The 21,423-nt window shown below is 42.7% G+C and overlaps 1 protein-coding gene across 10 annotated transcripts in view; it reads right to left on the bottom strand.

Moving 5' to 3' along the window:
* The window catches only part of EML6 (EMAP like 6), a 90,460-nt gene that overhangs the window by 67,081 nt on the left and 1,956 nt on the right, over positions 1 to 21,423 (bottom strand). The gene's annotated exons all lie outside the window — the stretch shown is intronic.

The following is a 21,423-nucleotide window of genomic DNA, read 5'->3' as shown; positions in this document are numbered from 1 at the left end:
TCGCGTAATAATACTTTTAACGGAAAAATTAAGAAAACCATAACCAGTGTTTTTAAATACTTTTGACTGATAAGCTGATTGAACACAGACTTGTATCTTAGTCTTTCATAGCTTTATGAAGTCAGTGGATGATTTTCCACAATTTATTCCTCTTTTGCCCTTCAGCTCACATGTTCTGAAATAAGGATCAGAGGCTGAATAATGAGTATTTCTCACAAGAAATCCTCTCATCTTTAAATATTTAAAGACAGCAATCTCAGAAGAGACACAGAAGTAAATTGTTTCACCAGAATCAAACCATAGTTCTGTTCACAACTCTTCAGATACGAAAATAATAATAAACCCCCTCTGTAAAGTTATACGAATACAAAGAGGGTTTTACAGTCACACAGGAAACAAATGGCTGAGTATGTGAGCTACAGATGGAATAAGGGAAAACATCCTATTAATAAACTGGCACTCAACAGATGGCCACGGGGAGCTGAATAGTTCTGCTATCCCTGGAGTAGGTAATACTCATTGTTAAGAAGAATGAATCAAAAAACTTAAGGAAGTTTCACAGACATACATATTCCATTTTAATCAAAAAACTTCAGGAACTTTCACAGACGTGTTCAATGTCTTTATGTTAAAGAACAATTAATGGGAAAAGAACAAGTTTAGCCCAACTGAGCTGTTTTATCTGCTCCTGCTCACATCTCCTTTCTCCCCCAGGCTTGGGTTGTACATCAGACTGTGGCAACATGTTCACCTCAATCCTAAACCTCTAAGGGGAACGAAGGGTGACGCCTCCAACTTCAGGTGTGACACCTGTAATTAAGTTAGAACACTTTTCTTCAATGATAAGAACCAGAGGAAAAGATTAATTGGGCTAATCTCTCCCTGCTAGAACAGAACTTAATTACCTCTGCCACCCTTCAGCACAGAGCAGCTCTCACACAGCAGAACCTCCCCTTTTGCATTCTGTGAGGAACATTTCCCATAATACAAATGTGCCTGTTCTGAGTGTCCGTGGTGTTTGTTTTACCCTGTTTGACACATGACATCACCCGGGGGGGCTATAATTAAGGAGCACTCTCAATTCCCCAATGAGCAGCGTGATTTCCCAGCCCCCTGAGGACACTCATCTCCCCACCAGCCTTCCCAGTGCTCTCCGCCTGCCCACGCTCAGTCTGGCTCTTGGATAACCAGGGGCTTATTTTTGGCAGGCAGAACAGTGGGTTACAGGAAGGAAACAGAGCCCATTTCCAGAACAGCTCCTGGGACTGTCTGATACCTGGGTGTGACTTACATGTGCCAGGGGTGTTCAACTGTAAAAACTCCCAAGTGCACCTATACAACATCTCTGCTGGGTGGGTCATGTGCTGCCTTCAGGGGGTAAGACTTCCTGCTGGCACAGCCTCCCTCACCCTCCCTGCCTTCTTTAAGGAGGAGAAACTTCATTGCTTGTGTTTTGAATTGTTAAAGTGCATTTATTCAACTTTTGTAAGTAATTAGACCATTTACAGTGATACCACATCACTCTTTGTGCCACTGGAATATACTGAAATACTATTATATTGTATTTATAGGAAAATGTGATTGGAAGAGATAAGGTATTCAAACAGCAATTTATGGTACAGAAAACATTATTAGGGGATTAATTCCTATTCCTTCTACAGGGAGAACAAGACCTAAGCAGGGTGGGCAGAAGAAATTTCACAGGAGATTTTCACCCTGGTTTCAGGTTTGAGGGAAAGGCCATGAGTTCCCTCTCACTAAAGGGCCGGGGTGGAAACAGAGAGGCTCAAAGCCCCTTCCCCACACGACTGGCCCCTGTCTCTGTGTAACAGCACCAGGGGTGGCTGCACACGGGGGGACAGAGGCACGAGTGCCTGTCCCTCCCTTCCAGGGAAGGCAAAGAAGCCAGGGCATTCCTGGCAGGCTGCTCTCCTGGGCTCCTGGATGCCCCTGCAGAAATTCCAAAAGCACTCTGATGTGTCTGCAAAAAAACCTCTTGGACCCACGTGCCTCCACAGGCCCCTCTTTAATGCAAACAATCCATCTGGGATGAACCAATAACCCGAGGGAACCTTCTAACATTCCACCTCATTAATAAAAAGAAAGGTCTATCAGGAAGAAGAGCTTTCAGGGAGCACTTCCTTTTCCTTCCCTTTCAAGATCAGCAGTCCTGGATGTAGCATCCAAGGCTGGAAGCCTGCTAATTCAGGATAATTAGAGATGCCAGACACGTGTTCCAGCAGGTCTGATGAAATGCTTTATAAAAGTCATTAGTGGATCCATCTGGTCTGGGGGCCTTGCCAGATGGTAAACTCTTCCTACCTCCACAATTTCTGTGGCAGCAATATCCTGCTCCAAGAGTTTCTTTTTCTTTCAGAACCACATCAGAATTCCAAGAGACAGAAAGTATTTGTTTCCTGTCTACATTGTGTTTCAGCCTATCCTGGTTTTCTGTAACAGGTTCCATACACTTATAAACATATAGCACGGGTCTGAAGTTTAAAACCATGGCAGAACTAAGTAGAAAAGTTTAGATATGGAATGCAAACTGCTCCAAGTAGCTGAATATTCAATTGTTTGATTGAATCAAATGTTAAATTGTAATTTCTGTATTTAAATTGTTCCCAAACTGCAGATAAAATGATTTTTCTTTCACAAAGCACACAGTTGAGGAACCAGAGAATTAGAGGTGCTAGAAAGAATGGATGAGTGGGAAGAACAAAAAGGGGATGAGGGAATTGATGGTTGAGGAAGTTTCATGAGAGAACAGAAAGCTCAGGGGAGGTTTAATGCTGGTCTTTTCAAACCTCAAAAGCAGTTACACAGAAAGTGGGGGGGGCTCTTTTCACAAGGATGCACAGGGAGAGGACAAAAAGCAAGAGACATGAGCTGCTCTGTGGGAAACACTATCTGGCTACAAGGAAAACATTCCTCATTCTAAGAACTAAACATGGGGATAGGTTGCCTAGAGAATGGCAGAATGCCCTCCGTGGAAGTGGTTCAGGACTCACTTGACAGGCCCCAGGATGACCTAATCTAAGGCCATGCTCTCCAGAGAAAGTTGAGCTGGATGAGCTCCAGAGGCCCCTTCCAAACCAGACTCTTTGGTGGTTCCAGACACTGAAATACATCAGCAAAGCCTAAAGTAATCAAAGTAAAAATGCATTTTGGCTCACAGCAGTTTCCCTGCATTAGATAATTGCTCCCTGATGCTGCAAAAAGCAATTTCTGTTATCTTTAATACAGGCCTAGGGAATTGATGGAGATCTTGAAACGGGTGTATCAGATGAGAGACAGAGGTTTAGAACTCACCACTCTGGGCCTTTTAAATCTATCACTGCACTACCCTATTTATCAGGGAGGGAAAACACTTTGTCACTGCAGCAGCCAAAGGCTGAACATTTGCTTTTATAGTTTTGGTGCATAACATTTTATGTTTTCTATTTAGGATGCTACATTAAATTGAATCTTTTTATAACCATCCCATTAAAACCATACAAACTAAAACTTGTTTCCAGAACATCCCACCTGACAGAAAAACAACTGCTTTTTGAAAAAGGACACAAACATCCAGAGCTGTGAGTGAAGTCACTGCACACTGGCTGAAACCCCCGTGTCAGGTGGACTTGTCCCTCAGCTCTCGCCAATGTAATTCAGTCTCTGTGCTGGGATGTTCTGCACTTTAAATCAGTGTGCAGATGTGATGTTAACCTAAAATAACTCTAGATAGACAGATCAATTCATCTCTACTTCAAATCCATCCTGCTTTAAATTTGGAATAACATTCATGTTTAGATACATCTTTATAGAACTGTGTTTTCTGTTAAGAGAGACTTGGGGACTGGCAGACACTGTCTGTATATGATTAATTCTCTTCAGATATCCATGAAAGACTTCACATGCCTTGTTCAAAGTCAGCTACAAACCCTCCAGTTTAGGAGTACAGAAAACACAGCAGGTCTCCCCTCAGAATTTAGGTCAAATTTGTGAAGTACTCGGGGCACTGACTGCTGTGCTCGAGCACTGGACAGATAAATAAGATGACAACCATTTTTTTTAAGACATTTTCTCTGTAGCAAAAAATATCTCTGAAGAAAAAATAATTCCCAGAGGCTCCAATCCTGCCCCAAAATAACCATTATGCACCAGCAGGTATCTTCTCTGCTGTTGTCTCCTCCTGCTGCACGGTGCCAGTTCTCAGAGAGAAAGGAGCAGCATTCCCAGGATCCCGGCAGCCCAGCAGGGATGTCTGAACGGCAGGGATGCTCTCAGCCACATGCTACTGCTCACCCAGAGCTGAGCACAGAGCTCACTCCCTACTCAGCAATTCCTCACTTCACAGAACAAAAGGGGCCTCTCCCCTCAGCTGTGGGGTCAGAGGGAACCCCTGCACAGACAGAGCAATATCAGCAGCAAAATAAGGCAGGATGCAGCCTGAGCCCGGAGATGGGGCAGCCCCGAGACACACAGAGCTCTGAGTGCACATATATTCCTGTACAGTGCAGGCAGTGCACACACTCAGCCAGCTGAATGGCTGTTTACACATCTGAACATATAGCTGCAATAACACTTCTAAATACACCAAATATTGCCACGCGCTTCTTGCAAACAACTCCAGCACAGAACATATTTATCCTGACAAAAAAAGAATATAAATGTTGATGGAAACACCGCAATGGCGAAATTTTAATTTACTGGCTTGAATTTTATATGGTAATATCTTGTTTATATATAACACAAACCAGGATATGTGTACAGAATCGTGGTTTTTTAAGATCATTTAGGCATTTTTAGGTCCAAGTTCTTACTAACTGTCCTACTGGTTGTTTTCCCCTCCATACTCCCTGTGTAGGAAGCAGTGATACAGCTCGAGGTTCCAGCATTTACTCACCACTCTGCACTGGCTTCCCACTCCCAAGAAGGCAGGCAGGCTGTGGGAATTGGGTGGCCTGCCTCAGCCAGCTGCCATCTGCTCCTCGAGGAAGCAAACACCCCCAGCTCGGAGCGAAGGCAGCGCAGCCCCGACCGAAATCACTGCCTTAGGCTTGGCCCCAACCCCAGCCCAAGGTGAATCCCTGGGGAAGCAGATGTGAGCTGGGCTGGCTGCAGGAAAGGACTTGGGAGCACAGGCTCTCACAGGTGGTGTTAAGCTCCAGTGCTCTCAGAGTGTCCTGGGAATCCAAGGAGCGTTTGGACAAGGATTTTATTTCTGACTGTTTGCCAGAGCTCAGCACACAGAGAAGCACACAAAGTTACAACCATTCCTGCCATTCTTGGTCCCTGGGGAATTCCTGCTGACCTGCTCCTCCTGCCAGGGTTTGTTATTCCACCACATTTCAATGAGGTTTGTTCATCTGCCCAGTGTTTATTAGAAGTCCTGACAGATCAGGCCCAAAAGGCCACATAAGCCCAGCAGAACATGGAATTTGTTGTGCCACCAGGAGCTGCAGAGGAGTCACAGAGTTAGGCCAAATTTAAAGAACAAATGGCTTTTTATCAAGTGATTAAAATTTCCTCAATTTTCCAAGTGGAAAAATAAACCCTTAAAATGCAATGCTGTGAGCAAAACCGTTCTGCTCTTTAATTGAGGCCAGCTCTGATTTACACTCATGTGGATCTGTAAGGAGAGCAAAACTGGGCAGATTTCCTAAAAGGGAAGGGCACTGCAGCACATCCTGCAGCACTGGGGCTCCTCTCACACGGGGCTGCAGCAACACCACAGTCACACAGCTCCCAAAGGATTGATTTTCTCATCCATGTTCATCTCAGGGATATTTTGCAACTCTGAGCTTCTCCCAACAAAAAGAAATCCCGGGAGATTTTACCCAAAGCCCATTTAATGACAGTGAAGGTAAAAGTAGAAACAAAATGCCCTCATGAACTGTGGGTTTTGAGCAACAAGTGATCAGGGAATACACACAGCATATGAGCCACACTACCCCAAAGAGAACCCATATTCCAGTTTTCCCATGCATGCAGGGAGTTCCATCTGAGCCTAATTCCATTTGCATTCAGAGGATGACTGCAGCCTGCTGCAATATCTGAAAATAACCCCCAAAATGACATCACCAGGGCATGTCCAGAAGTCTCTGTATGTACCATGGTATGACTATTTCTTCAAGAAAGACAAAGTATTAAACTCGAAACAGAGAACCCTGGTCTGTGATGCCGAGAGAAAACCAGCGACTTAAATGGCACCAGGGTAACCCAGTCATTTCCCAATACATGGAAAACTAATTACACACTGCTGTTAATTCAGTGCTGCTCAACAGAAATCAGCAAAACCTTTCTGTTCATCTGGTATAAAGAATTTGAAGGCCAGTCTAAACACCGTGACTGAAAATGTAATTTATACATCAGAAAAGGGCTGTAAGTTGAGAAATCACCATCACAGGCCGTTCCCTCCTTCATTTCCTGCCTTCACCCTGTTTCAGCCTGACTGTAGAAACACCAGAGGCAAAGTGCAGTCCAAGCAGACACACAAACTGTGCGTGGCCACTGGCAATCAAAGCCTTTATTTTTCCCATTTATCACATTCCAGGGCTGAGACAACTGAAAATGGCCTGAATGTAGCTGTGCCTTTCCTCCCAGGAGCAGAGATGTGGTGATAATTCAGATCAAGCCAAGAGCTCCAAGACTGGTGGTCACAGTGAACAGCAAATCCTGAGCACTAATTAATTGCCCACAGCATGGTGATGTCAATCCCCACGGGAATCACCAAAGGGACACGGGAAGAAAATCCTGGAAGCAGGACAGGCAAAAGATAGAGCTGAAAAAAAGAGGAATCAAGAGAGCTGCAAAACGAATATGATACAGAAGATGTGATAAAAATAACCAAAAAGCCCAGAGAACAGTCAAGGAGAAATGGGAAATATTACCAAGATCAAGGAAAAAACCAGCCATTGCCATAACTTTCCTGGACCACTCCCACTTTAATTTTCAGTTTAAGCAATTTCATCTCATCCAGTTGGAAATCTCCAGGTCTACTCACATTTATGACAAATTGTGTGGTCTGACAAAACTCATGGGCTCTCCTTAAAAAATGCACACTGGGATAATGACACTGTTTGCATAGGTTTGTCTTTCGGTGTTGATCAGAAATAAGGATTTTAAGCCCAGGGAAAGTGTTCCTGCTTCAAGTACAATGAATTCAGAGTGTGACAGCTGCATCCTACTTGGGCATTCTTCCCGTGACAATCCTGTCCCACCATATTTTAAGGTTAAGCACTTTAATGGAAAGAAGCAGAGAAGAGTAAGAGCCTGATTCAATAATATATCAAATAAATGCACACCAAGGGGCATGTCACGGGTCAGAAGCAAATTATGGTTCTTTGTACACAGAATATCTCCAGAAATGATAAATGTGGCAATATCCAATGCAGCTGGAGAAAAACATTCCTTTTTAGACCCCTCAGAACACGGGGAGTTTGCAGTGCTACTAAGGATGCTTTTCTCTCCCCTCTGAACACTGCCAGCTGACACTCATCAGCTCCCAGGAAAGCAGAGCCAAGACCAACAACTCTGTTACTTTTCAAAAAGATGGAGCTGTACACTGGAGGATCATCAGATCGCACTGAGGGGGATAAAAGAATTTTCCTGTGGAGAAGGGATTAGATCTTTTGGACTTTCTGAAGACAACAGCTCCATAAGCTGTCAGACCTCAAGGTACAACACACAGTACACAGGGCTTGGAGGGACATGGAACCACTGCAGAGCATTAGAATGGGTCTGGACTCTGAGCTTCCACTTCCAGTGGACCTGGGGCAAAGTGAATGAATCTCAGTTTTCTGAGCACTCTTGCCAGGGTTCTGACATTCAGCTTTGCCAGTTAATTGTGGAGAACACAAACACTATGCCGAAAAATTCAAAGACGGTTTTTAACAAGTACATATTAATAAATCCATTTTCCCTTTTCTCTAACGATTCAAACAAGAAAAGTTTCTATGTGGATTATTATCCACAAAACAATTTCATTTTTTTGAGAAGTACACCTACTAAAATAAATGTGATGGCTGTTATCTGGCTTTTACATCATCTGACACAACCTGAAGATTTTTAAGTATCAAGTGTCTCTTTTGTGGGGAACAGATTACACAAAAACCCTGTTAAACTTCCCAGATAACAGAATTAATCTGGTTTCCCAGCTGCAGAGGACATGTAAAGACATGTCACCCAGCCATAGCTTATTATTAAAAAGTAGTCAAGTATCACTGCTTTGTAAGGCCAAAATAGAAAATAATTAAGGATGAAAACCAACACCTTGGTTTCTCTGTACTCTGCTACCCTCCTGGTGATGAAGTTATGCAGCACCACGATGAAACCACCAAATGATTCACCAGTAACACATAAAATCTGGAGAGGTCAGTGCTAAAACACCACAGAAACACACTGAGATTTAATGCTGAACAGAATCTTCCACTTTACCCTTCTCTCCTTTCTACCACAGGCTTGGGCAGTTCAGGGGTTTGGGGACTTTTTGTTTGAAAAAGCCTAAATAAGCAGAAAGGTGCTTACCAGAGCAGCTCCTGGGAGTGCAGCTCAATAACTGAGCTCTGGATCTGTGCCCAGCTCTGTCCCCTCCTGTCCCAGCCTGTCCCAGCCGAGGCCCCTCCAGCCCCAGCTGCAGGTATTTTCATTGCCCAAGTTCTTTTAGTTCCAAGCTCAGCAGGTTAAACAGAAATGAAACCCTCACCTGAGAGCAATCTGTGCTTAAGGGGTGTCACACAACAGAAAACCCTCACAGCACACAGCTGCTTTTTATCAGGGCCAAAAAAAAGGCTAATAGTGCAGTCCACATCAATCTGATATCACAAAATTCCTTCTACAGCCAGGGCCTTTTCCCAGTGCCCAAGACACAGGTGTTACCCTGAACATCTCCTGGATGTCAGGTGTATTTTCCTGTGATATTACTGACTATTTCCTCTAAGTCATGTTATGTAAGCACTTTCTGTGCTTTTATTACCAAAAAAAAAAGGAATTAAACTAAGGAGAAAAGAAGGGACTGGCTTTATTAGTTACTCACAACAGGGAGCTCACCCCAGCATGGTTGGCCACATGAAAGCTGCCTGAGGAGTCAGAAAGTCCATTAGAAACTCCATTATATTATTCCATCAACCCACAATTTAACAAAGTAAAAGAAAGAAGCAGCTTCAAATGGAAATGTTAATAATAATTACCCAAGCCAAACTAAAATCTTCCTCTGATTTTGCCTTCTGGAATCTCACAAAGGCTGTACAAGCTCTAAAAATGTATTTGTTGGGACTTAGGGGGATATGAGCAGTGCTTTCAGATGAGAAGCTGTAATTCAGCAGGACCAGAAAATCAAGTTACTCCTTAGACTTCTATGATGTAAAAATCTTACTCTTGAGGTTCCATGTCCAAAACCCAGGAGTTAATGCCAACATTTGACTGGTATTTGGGAAGAACACAGCCAGCCTTCCCTCAGTGTCTGTGGTGCCTGTTGGGAAGCCCAGCAGGATGCTATAAATGTGCAGAGGAATGGACACACAACAGGAGGATGGAGCACACGCTCTGGATGTGAGAAAGCCCAGGGACTTAATTTAGGGGCCGGTGCATTGGAGGAATTCCCAGATTTGCCATAGAAGGAATAATAAAACTGAGGAGAAGTTTACCCTTTTTGAGTTCCATGGCAGTGCTACCTAAGTCTCCTAGTTTAAAATATCTCTATTACAGTCTGCAGTACTAATACAGCTGAAAATAGAGCCATCAATATTTTCTGATTATATTTGTATTTTTGAAAGCAAAATATTAATAGAGATGACTGATGTGTGACACACAATCCACATTCTGCTCTCTCTTGCAAAAATATCAGGGTAGCTGAGAATTTTAATGTATGTTAATTTGTGCAATGCATTTTGCATACATTTGCTTTTATTTTTGTATTCTGCAGGCAGCTGGAATAAGTAAAAAAAGATCTGTAATCAGCTCAGAATTAAAAAAAATTGTGAAAGCCAAGGCTTTACTCCACAGTCATTGTTTAAATGTTAAAATAGTAAAATTGCATGCTTTGGCTTTTATGATCTTATAACGAAGCCATAAATACATTTAGAAATGTTTGCATTTTTACTCTGGAAACAAGCTTCAACAGAATAAATCTATATATTCTGTTATTTAATATGCATTAAGAACCAACCTAAATACACCCTCAGGTACAGTTCCAAAAAGCCCCCATAAAACCTGAAGGTTGCCACCTATTTTCCCAAGAACTCCTCATTTTAGAGCCGCCCTCACACCCAGATAGTAGGTTTAGGAAGAGGAGCCTTTCCACGCTTCCATTTAATCTCCTCACACATAACACACACATCTGAGTCACGGTTCCTCCCAGGAAGGTGGGAATAGCTTGTCACACATAAAGATGATCTCTCTTAGGCTTCAGGTGAGTATTTTGGGAACAATCCAGGCCTTTCTTCACATAAACCCCTCTACTGGAAACATTTCACTAGTTTCTGATGCACAACTGAGTGCAAGCAACACACACTGAACCTTCAAGAGACCACAGGAAATTAAAATAGGAACAAATAGGGAAGATGTTCCATTATTTCTGGACAAGGCAGTTGAGCCACCAAAGTGTGGGTGAGCACAATGCCAAGAGTTGCCCCGACCCCCTTCTTTGAAAGGCACAGTTCCTGGGAATCTGCACAATAGTAAAACATGCAAAGGCTGCTGCAGGAGATTATCCTCAGAGACCTGGTTGACTTTTGTAACTTGGAGTGAGATATTTAATCCTGTCTGTAACAGCCACAGCTACACCAGCTAATAAACCACTGCAGGGGAGGGGCTGTAACAGAATTCACACAGAAGAGTGAGAAGAGAACAAGAAAAAAGAATTAAGAGAAAACAAGACAGCAAGGAAACCTCCCCCCATCATTCCAAGAATGTCTCCGAGCTGGAGAGCCCCCGAGGCAGCCTTTGGGGGGTGACTGTGGGGTCTCATGCACAGCAGGCTCCTGCAGTTGTGTGGCAGTTCAGTTGATAACTCTGAACTCATCTCCCCCAAGGCCAGTGAGAAGCACTCCTCTTTTATTCACTGGCAGCTCAGCTTTCTTGTGACAACAAGGTAAGAATCATAAATTTGGGAAAAAAGAAAAAATTATTAAATCAAGAGAAGCGTACTTTGAAATATGAATATTCTAATCAGGAAAAATTAAAGTCTAACAACAAAATTATGTTCAAAATGTATGATATGCTGCCAATTTTTCCTATGAACCAAATTCCTCAGGGATTTTTACTGGTTTATGAAACAGCTGATCAAAGACAGGGTAAAATTTTCCAAATAAGACAGGGAAAATGTGTATGAACAGCCAAGTCCAGGAAATCCCACATCTGTGAGCAATCCAAGAAAAAATAGGAGACCAACCTACTCCAGTTTCAGTTCCACCGAAGCTTTTCCACTTGGGGTGGTGGGTGCCAAAGGGACCAGGAAACTCCTTCCAGCCCAGTGACTCGAGGGAGCCAGGGGGAAAGCTGCAACCCAACATGTTAGAAAGAGTCTGCTGCCATTCCCAGAGGAGCAATCCCTGCCCAGCATAACTGGCAGTGCCATGGGACAGGCCGGGCTCTGGCTGCAGACAGACACTAAACATCGCTGGGATCTCCCGGGCACAGCGGGACGGCTCCTGCTCGTGCCTCAGATCCGTGTTGGCAGAGGGAAGCTCTGCTGTTTGGGATTCAGGGCTGTGCTGCTGCCACCCAACAGACTGGGGCAGGTTGTTCCAAGCCCCACAGCCAAGGGGGGCTGTGGCTATCATGGCCTTTTGGTGACTGTTACCATCTCTTTTTTTTTTAATTTCTATCACATACCTGAGACAAAAAAACCCTCTTGTCACAATGCGAGAGCTTTTTTTTAACTGGTAACATTTCCTAGGAGCCTAAAATTCTGTGACAACTCAGGCAAAGCTCAGATTTGCCAACACAGAACATCTCTATTTAGTTCCAACCGCTGAGCAATCCCAGTTTAAGTCCAGTACGTTCATAAGTGGAATGAAGGGACAGCATCACTCCTTGCTCTTACCTCTGGGACAGAAAAGAGGGTGTCTATAAGTTAAAGGGGTATAATCCTGGGATGACATTTAGCCAACAAGTTATTTGAAAGCCAAATATATATAATTTTTACGTTTACGCATTATATAATACTCCATAATCATATAATAATCATATCTATATATATTTGTGTTGTATATATGTTTAAAAATGAGAACACAATCCTGCCAAAGACCAAGGTGGATCCCAGGGAGTACAGCTCAGCTGGCAGTGAGCTGTGACAGCTGCAGAATGTGCTCAGTTTGGAGGGGTTTGGGCTCATTAAATGGTTGTATCTGACAGGGAGGGAGAAGGCAGGGAAAAAAGTGTGCAGTGCTCTCAACTGTCATCACACATAAAGTAATTCCCACCAAACTAAATGACAAGGTAAAAGAGCATTTACCTCTAGGCAGTGGGGAGTCCCAGGGATTACAAATGAAACATTACGGATACCATGAGGAAAATGTGAAGTGCAACACAGTGTACAGAGCACATTCACAATAATTCCATCAAATAACTCCTTAACACAGCAGGAAACAGGGCAGGCTAAAGAGCTGTCTTATCCAGCAGCAGTGTATTCATACTTCCTTTAATCTGTCCTGTGCTGAAACACAAAATACGCTGGTTATTCCTAATTTAAATTATCTCCTAGCCCAGCACCAGGTCTAACAGTCAACCAAAATACAGCTGTGAAGCTGTACTGACATAGGCACAAGGGCCAAGACATTCCTTGCTCAGGTAAATGGATGCTGCTTTCTCAGCTCTCTTACAAAACTAATGTTGTACCTCACATAAGGCAGCTCTCAGAGAACAGGACTCTGTTCAGATTTACAATACTCTTTACACAGACATTTACAAAAATAAAGAGCTGTCACCCATCTCCCAGGCACATCCAGGATTTCCTCACATGCCCAGTCACACTCATCTATTCACCAGGCTCTGGAAAGTTAAAGATCCACATCCTAGTTCTCCTCAGAGCATACAAATGAGCCCTGGAAATTCAAGTATTTTCTAGAAATTTTAGACATGAAAGATGAATTTACTTCCAAACTTTTCAAATGATCCATCTGTGTAACAGAGCAATTCATATGTTAGCACATAAGGCAGTGCCCACAGAGCTAAAAAGCAAATCATGTCTGTGGAAACTCTACAGAAAGAGAAGAGAAATAGCAAAAAGGGAAGACAGAGTTTGGGGATTTAGCATGTTCTTTAAATCAAGTAACTTCCCTTCTGTGCTGGCTACAAAATGGATAGTTGGGAAAAAACATGTGAAGGGAAACAGTCCAGAACCTCTACATACTGTTATTTTAGGAGACAAACTTGGTAGAGGTTTGAGGTGCCTTTGCACATCCAGTAAGCTCAGGCTCCTGACTTTGGGATCTCAGGCAGCACCACAGCCAGACAGGGGAAAGAAACTCCACCCACACCTGCCCTGCTGTTCACAGCCCACAAACCACACACAAACCCCAGCTCCACAGGAACTTACCTGAAATGTTTATGGGATTGCTCTACAGCCACTTAGAAATGAACTGTCATAAAAGGTAAATACAGCAAGTTTCAAATACCAAGTAATGCCATGCAGTTCAATGAACGTTTTACATAAGCAGAATTTTCAGTATTAAATTCCTGAAGAGCTGGAATGTCCCTGGAAGTGTTCACTGACCTTCCTGTTCCTGTGAGCGACTGATCAGACACGTGGAAAAGAGATTCCAACCCACTTTTCTTCCATAGCACCAGCTGCATTAGGCACCCTCAGAACACAGGGACCCCCCCCAGTTATTCCAAACGTGTCTTTTAATGTGACATACAGTTATTAATGATCCAAACAGTTCTCAATTTCCCCTGTGTTCTAATGGATGGGCAGCCAGTGGCACACACGAACAGGAAGGAGCAGGTGTGAAGTTCTGCCACTACCAAAATCCCTGATGTGCTGTATTGGAGGGGGATTGGGGTGATCCAAAGAATGCCTTTGAAACTTCAGTTTTGTGAGACTAGTACCAGAAGTTATATAAACAAACATGGAATTATGATTCTTTATGTTTTTATGTAAGCACTACGACTCATTATTTCTCTTTTTCTTTTGGTTCCTTAGCCAACCCTTCAGAGCAGAGATTGGGAACCTGGGGTTGTGCCTTCTGTGAAATCTCTGAGCTGGGCTCCTGGGAGGCCTTTTTGCTGTATTTCAGGTTCAATGCTGCAGTGGAGGCTGGAGAGTTTTGTGCCATTATGTAACTGCCTGGCAGCATGTAGCCTCAGGCACTTATAATCTGGTTTACTGCTTGTCATTTGCTAATACTTGGGGTTTTCTCTAGCTTATGGTATCACGGATGTTACAGGGGGGTTGCCTTCCACTTCCCAGGAGCAGAGAAAGCAGCTTCCACCACAGCTCCAGGTTCCTGTGGAGACTGAACTGTCTGTCCCTGCCCACAGCAGCTCCCCGTCCCCCCGTGCCCGAGCCCAGGGAGCAGCGCAGTCCCCTCCCCAGCGCAGGGGGCTTTGCTGCGCGCTCCCGCGGCACTGGGGGAACGCCGAGCAGGCTCCCGGAGCCAGTGTGAGCTGAGGGCAGCGCTGTTGCACACAATCAGCTAATCAAGTGCATTCAGCTCGGCTGGGCAGCCTCCAGATTTCCCCACAGCGTGGCAGCCGGCCAGGAGAGGGAAACAGCAGCGCTCCGTGTGCGGGGACACAAAGGAACAGGTCTCTGCAGCACCGATTCGAGGCATTCCCGTGTTCCAGAGCTTCCAAAAACACAAGCTGCTAAAGGAGATCTCAGGTGTTCCTTTACACAGTTCAGGTATCTGCTTGCTCTTCTATTCCCTTACAGTTTTCCTGAGCAAAATATCCTCTCTCCAAGAGGAAGTTAAGGAAATTTGTATTTAATGTATCCATGCCAGAAACCTACGGCAAAAACACATCTCACAACTAATGATCAGTATCAACCTAAGGTAAAAACCACAGTGCACAAGCCCTCCAAAAACTTCATCTCATTCCTGGCATTCATTGTCAATTCAAGCCATAAATTGTCTGATATTTCTAATTTCTCTGGTGATGCATTAACCTGTACTGCAATAAAAACTGCTAACATATACACTGACATAAGACATTTGGTGCAAGAGCTGAGAACTGTAGGATTTGCCATATGTGCTTCTGAAGATTATTCCAGCATTCTCCTCTACAGCTCCTGAGCAGACAATAAAATAATAGGGCATATTCTGATAAAAGCCTTTAAACTACCAACACTTAGCAAATTCTATATTTTCTTGTTACATGAAGAAAGGAACAAAACATGCAAAGCCCTCAAAACTCTTAAGTTCTTGGCTAAGTTCAATCTCAAAGGAAGAAATTACTTCATATCTATCTTCTCAAGATTGCAATTATTTAGAAAATTGCAGTTTTCATAGAATTATTAGTGTTCTGCCACGGAGGACCTGAATTTATGAAAAGTAATTTTTAAAAGGATATAAGGGTAATTTAAAAGGATAAAAGAATAATTTTAATAACCTGAACTGTCCTCATCAGAGAGGAGAGATAAGAGGGATGAGATGAGCCTACAACAGATGTGCAGATTTCTTTAAAAAGGTGTTCTCCCTCCACTCAATAGGAAAGAAATAAAAGGAATTAGTCCTCTTAATTTATTCTTTGTCAAAATTTTGTCATAATATGAAGTATCAAATTTTCACTTGAAATTACTGTGAAATATTTGAGTTCTGTGACACAATTTCTATCACAAATTCTGTATTTGAAAGAGTTGCACATCCAAAAGAAGCTCCCCAAAATCCTAATTACATTCTGAATGCCATGACATGTGGTATAGAACCCAAGTGATTAAATGATGCAGTGCGGGAAATAAATGGAGGAGGCAAGTGCCATCACAGAAGAGGATGAAAGGACAGTGACATTTCTTTAACACCACTATTTAACAACATTAAATACTCAAAGAGCAGATTTTGTTCCCTGGGAGGAAGGAGCACAGAGCTGCCCATCCTAGAGCAGCTTGTCAGACTGACAGGGTTTGATCGAGTTCCCAGATAGAACCAGACAAACCTCTCCAGTCTGACAAGCAAAGCTTTGAAATAGCTCAATATATGTCATTTGAGACATTTGAGGCCACCTCCTGATACCTCACATTTAAAAGAAAACCCAAATAAACCCACTGTGGAAGTAGGAGGCCAGACCACGTGCAACAATCACTGCAGCTGCACAAGGCCTTGGACTGGGAACATAAGTGTATATTATAAACTTGTTTTACAGCCACTAACAGAGTACAGGGTAGTTCCACTGAACAGCATTTCAGTAGGTTTTAAGAAAAAATAAATTTCTAAACAGACGAGAATCCCTCAGAATCCTAGAGGGATTGTTCTGTTGTCTTTTTTTACTACAACTGCTACTAGTTATTTACTGTTACATTCACTGTTGTAAATACCGTCCTTGTGCAATTAATATTTGCAGCTAATAAGTGAACAACACTTGCAGTATTTAACTCTGCATATGGAAGAATTTCTGAAGATGAGGAAGCAGATGTTTGGCATGAATGGATGCCCAATTTTGGTGTGCAGGCATCAATATTAGTGTGACTACACACAAACTGTAGTACTAGGCAGCAGGATTATGCCTTGAACATTCCGGTCTGCTAATGGAATGAAGGCACTCAAAATTCCTGATAAAAAACCCCAGTGAAATCTTTTGTAACAGGGAAAGTCAGGCAACCAAAATAGCAGGGTTGCTGTATCCCTCTGAGAGTAACCTTTATTTCCTATTCTGTTTTTATTACCATCATGTCAGTGTATTTCAATCCATCTGTCACAGAAGAAAGAACAGACTTCAACGCCAGCATTAACACAAGTTCCAGCAATAGGCTGCAGAGCACCAAAGTTCATTGTGCTGTTGGAATGTTTAAAGGAATTTGACATAAACATATACATGGCCTTAAGATCAAGGCTCCCTAAAGCTCTGGAGGTGTCATTCCCAGTCTGCTACAAACACCACTTCTAAAGGAGAATTTAAATTCAACTTGTCTGTTGGACAGAAAAGCCAGACAACCAAATGTTCTTGGGGCACAAATGCATCTCATCTTGCTGCAGAAATCTAATCAAGACTTGGAAGGAAAAAAAGAAAAAGTATCTGGAAATTGCCTACATAAATCTATCTGACATCCATTTCGTCAGGAAGAAAGAGAGTAATAACAGTTCATGGAGGTTGATCTCTTCTGTCCTGCAAGATGCAGTTTATAAACATCTGTAAAGACCAGAATTTGTGTATATACTTTTGCAGGAAGTTTGATAATACAAAACACTGATACAAAACTGTGCCATCAGCTCCTCCCCAGCCTTCAAACTGAGAAGAAAATTTGAAATTAAGGTTACTTATATCAAAATACTTTCTTTGAGTTTTCATCCTAGTAAAGAGTGATTACACACAACTACCTGATGATTCCTGGTCATCTCAAATCAAATTGAAATAAAGCAAGTTAAAAAGGTGCAGAGAGTTGATGCAGAGAAAGTAAAAAACTATATTAAAAAAATGAAGGCTAGGCTGCTCTGGTTGGAGACTGGAGCTAAATAATGACTATTCTCATTGATATATTGCGACAAATGCCTGCTGAGTTTCTCCCCACTTTGAACTGATCCATGTATTTCTAAACCCACATTCAATAAGATACTGCAACTACATATTCCAGCATGTCTGATGCATTCCCATGGATATTTAAAACACAAATTTATAGCAGCTTATAGCAACCCTGGGCAAGAGTTCAAATCTAAATGCAGCACAGGAACCGAGTGCAGGCAGAAGAGGCCACCAGAACTTCATGGAACAAACTGCATTTTCCCCAGGTTTTCTGAGTTGGAAAGCAAAGGAAGCAATAAAGCTGATGAGTTTTTAGGGGCCATTAATTTCTTTCATATGAAACTTGTTTAACAATGTACTGTCTCAAAACAGTTCCCAAAACACATCCAGCAACCACAGTAACGTGACCACCACTGTACAGAAACTGCTGTCCCTTACCATCCAAATGGGGGCAAGGAAACAAAGTATTTCAGATCTCTTCAAATAAGCACCACCCTATAACCAGAAATATTATGATACATACTCTTAAATAAAAAGATAGAAGTACAGTTATATCTTTGATCTCTGGGGTTTTGATTTACATAGCTCTGCCATCAATTTACTAATTCCAAAATTACATTTCCTACAGTCAACAACACACAACACTGCTTCAGGCATCCTATTCCTTTTTTTCCCCAATGGCAGAAAGACAAGAAAATGTACAGTCATATTCCAATACACATCCTGTCTCCTGAAACAACCCTCCTGGGAACAAACCAGGCCTCCAGTCTGTATGTCAGTGCAGTAAATCTCATCCCGCTGGCACAGCCGTGGTTTAATCCCAATCTGTCAGCACAGTGGCACTCACACACACACACACACACACACTTACAGCAATATTCTGATAAATCCCACACTGCCTTACATAAACAACGTGCTCTGCAATCCAGGGATAACAGGGGGCTTTGCAGGTACTCAAGAACAAGGAGACATCACTACTATACCAGCGGAAAAATTCCTCAAAGTTAGGAATGAATCTCTGTTTACAAATGAATTCTGTAAAAAGAAATAAAATCAACTGTATTTTAAATGATGAGAAGTATCTCAATTGGTTATATTTTTACTTTTGCTGTTTTCTGTGGATTTTGTATATGCAAAAATTGCAGAACAGTTATAGGAAAGAACTACCTGCACTCAACACTTAATTAAGGGAAAAACAAGGATTGATCTAATTGATCACTGTTCTACAAGTAAAGGCACAACATAAAGTAAGAAAACCTTTTGTTTTTCTGAAAGTGTTCCAGCACTGTCAGAAGTAACGAGCCAGCCTTGCGGGTGGTTCTGCTGCACAGGGATCCCACATTTGCAGGGATGCTGTGGAAGGCAGAGACGCTGCATGCACTGCAAGGTTCTCACTCCCACACAGAGGCACTGCTCTTACAATGAGCTGCTGCAAAAGCCCACTTTTGAATTACTCCAGAAGGAAAACAACCCCCGGGTGTTCATGTCGGCTTCTGACCCCGAGTCCTGCCCCCCATCAGTGACTGCAGCCAGTGACAGTCAGTGACAGGACACTGCTCCATCCCAGTGTGGCCATGGCTGGATCTGCACCCTCGGGAGAAGAACAGGGCATGTTTCGTGCTCTTTGATTATAAAGTAAACTTCACCAATGACAACCAAAAAGGACCCAGACCCTTCAGAGGCCAGAACTAACGCTGATTCACTTCAGCCACGTGTTGATCCTCTCCTGTAATGACAGGACTTGCTAATCAATAGTATGAGCCACTCCACAATGAAGTAACATGCAAGAAGAACTGTGTTAGATGACTGGCAGCAACAAAGGAACCACAGGACACTGCAGTTAAGCAGGGGAGCTCTGGAGGTGACCCACAAACCCCTCACAAAGCAGGGCTCACCTGGAGGGTAAATCAGGTGGTTCAGGACCTCGTCTCAAGCTGAAGTCCAAGGAGGAAGAGCTGGGAAGCACAGCACCTGGTGGGGGCTTTGCTCAGGAAACAGGACACTCTGAGCTCACTTGTGCACTCAGAACATCGACCTTACCAGCCAAGTGCAGTACATCCAGTTCCTTGTACAGCCAGAACTCGCCTTTAAATATGGATCTTGGGAAAAATGGCATTTCTCCATTAATCCAATACACTCTGGTCTGCTTGAGCCCAAACTAAATTATGTCCAGCTGCATTACTTCGATACAAAACAAGAGGCAGAGCCATTAATCTTGTGAAAACACATTAAACATGCACACCTGACCTTTCCACCAAGGACAAATATCCCCTTTCATGACTTCAACAAACACTCCCAGGTAATACACGGGTAGCAGCTCTGAGAATCACGGGGTCATCAGTTTTTTTGCCACAGAACAGCATTCACAAAAACCTTTCAACACAAAAGGAGATAACAGCAGTCCTTGCAAGCAGATGGTCTTCCCACTTCAAGGTCTTCTGGTCTCAGTGATTTGCAGAATTTTCCAAAATCTGCAAGTTTTCTTTTTTTAAAATGGTGTTTCAAACCTCTTTAGAAATTACAACCTGTTGGACTGCAAATGCACACACTGCTGTTTAGAAGCTGGTCTCAGGCAAGTAAATCCCAACAAAACAAGAAAACCTGGATAAGTACATTCATCCCATTCATCTCAATTGGATGAAAGCTATGAAGCCTAAAATGTGAGAATTTAAATTCCTGCATTTATGAGTCATATCAGTGATGACCACACAAAGAATTACCTGCTCAAAAGTACAAGTATAATATTTGGGACATTTTTCCCTCAGCTGGTTGAATATTAAAAAATAGAGAGACAACCAAAGCATGACTGTCCAACCAAAACTCAGTGGAGATCTGTAGTTATGTAGTTGTGTTTTGAAGAATTATATTTCTAGTATTTAATAAGAATTCAAGCCTAACCTCAGAAATATACAACTCTCTACATGGATTACACTTCCTATTCCATAGAGTATCAAACTTTATGTCCATACAACAAGCAAAACTTTTAATGTCATGATACTGCAGATGCATCTAAAATACCTGACTCTCCTCTGAGCAGCCCAGTGTACATTTAAACAGCCTTTTGGAGCTGCAATATCTTTGAAACCAGCATAAACTTCTATGCACATCCACAGTACTTGACAAAACGTTCCAGAGAGAAGGATGCTATGAGGGCACACAGGAGCCAAAAGCTCCTCCTAGGAAAAGTGGATGGTTTCCATAACCAGGGATGACGTGACAGTTGTGTGAGGTGGTTACAGTGTCAGGACTCTGCCTTTGGCAGATGTTTCCACAGCACTCCCACACCATGAGTCACCTGGGACCGCTCTGGTTCCACATCATCAACAAAACACTTCATTCATGCTGAATTGGGTGAACAGGGAGGGCAGCACATAGCTGTGCTCAGAGGAGTGGCATCGCCAGGCAACATCCTTCATGGGGATATTCTAGGCTCACATTTCTGTCACAAAGTAGTAGCTACAACATTAATTTTCTATTTTACCGATTTAATTTTCTGTATTTCAGGCAGATTTTTAGGAGGGGACCTAGAACTCTTTAACTGCGTTTTTATTGTGCTATTTTGTGAGGTGCAGTAAAAATCAGCATTCTGCAGGACAAGAACCTCAATTAAATCCATTTCTCAGGCAGAATCTGAGAGAAAGAGGCAATAAATTGGACAGATGAAGAGCCAGACCTGTGCTTCTGTAGCCATCTTGCACCAGCATGCTTGGGATTTTTTGCCTGGAGTGCAAACAGCTGAAGTTGATTTTGATTTAAATTTTCCGGATGATATTAAAAGCAGCTTAGTTTGAGCGATGTGTCAGATTTATGGACTCCCGT

Source organism: Pseudopipra pipra, chromosome 3 (genome assembly GCF_036250125.1).
Source record: "Pseudopipra pipra isolate bDixPip1 chromosome 3, bDixPip1.hap1, whole genome shotgun sequence".
In the NCBI taxonomy this organism is placed as follows: domain Eukaryota; kingdom Metazoa; phylum Chordata; class Aves; order Passeriformes; family Pipridae; genus Pseudopipra; species Pseudopipra pipra.
This window is presented reverse-complemented; position numbering and strand designations above follow the sequence as displayed.